Source organism: Mandrillus leucophaeus, unplaced genomic scaffold (assembly GCF_000951045.1).
Source record: "Mandrillus leucophaeus isolate KB7577 unplaced genomic scaffold, Mleu.le_1.0 Scaffold306, whole genome shotgun sequence".
NCBI lineage: Eukaryota > Metazoa > Chordata > Mammalia > Primates > Cercopithecidae > Mandrillus > Mandrillus leucophaeus.
Window position 1 is genome coordinate 242,870 of NW_012103210.1, and position 605 is coordinate 243,474.

Sequence of the window (605 nt, forward strand, 5' to 3'; positions counted from 1 at the left end):
CCGGGCCGGCGGGCGAGTCTGCGCGCGAGGTGCTGCTTCTCACGCTCGGCACGCTTCTGTAACCTTGGGAAAGGCTCTTTTTTCCCAGCCCCTCGTCTAACTTGTGGCCCCTTCTGAACTCTGGCTCTGCTCACCTCCCTGCCCTGCTTTTGCGCTCATGCGGCCGACCGCGGGGACCGGTTGGCACCGTGCGTGGCGGGCCCCGGGAGGCGCGAGAGGCAGCGGGGCCCGGCCACCTACCGTCCCTTTCTGCCTCCGGCCTCCGAGATGATTTCCCAGTTTGGGGGGAAATGAGGGAAGGGAGTAGGTTGGTCGGCTTGGGAGGAGGAGCTGTTGAGGTTAAAAGGCAGATGGAATGCTGTCATTGTCTTGATTTTTATTATAGATTTTTAATTGGGAGGACTCGCTTTTGGATGTGATTCAGCTATTCTTCTTAGTCACACACACACATCAGAGGATGCCCAAAGAAAGGCCTGGAACTGTATCACTATAAGGGATGTCTGTGTGTGTTTGTTAAATTATGGATTGAAATATTGATGAGAGAGTCGTCTTGGGGATTTGCAGTTAATTTATTACGCACAGAGACCCATGATTTTTTTTTTCCT

The 605-nt window shown here is 53.4% G+C and overlaps 1 protein-coding gene across 1 annotated transcript in view; it reads right to left on the minus strand.

Moving 5' to 3' along the window:
• PAFAH1B1 (platelet-activating factor acetylhydrolase 1b, regulatory subunit 1 (45kDa)) overlaps positions 1-255 on the minus strand; it is a 142,714-nt gene extending 142,459 nt beyond the window's left edge. The window contains exon 1 of the mRNA XM_011987260.1: positions 135-255. The gene's annotated coding sequence lies outside the window, so the exon portion shown is untranslated. The remainder of the gene's footprint in view (positions 1-134) is intronic.
• Between the last annotated feature and the right edge of the window lie 350 nt (positions 256-605).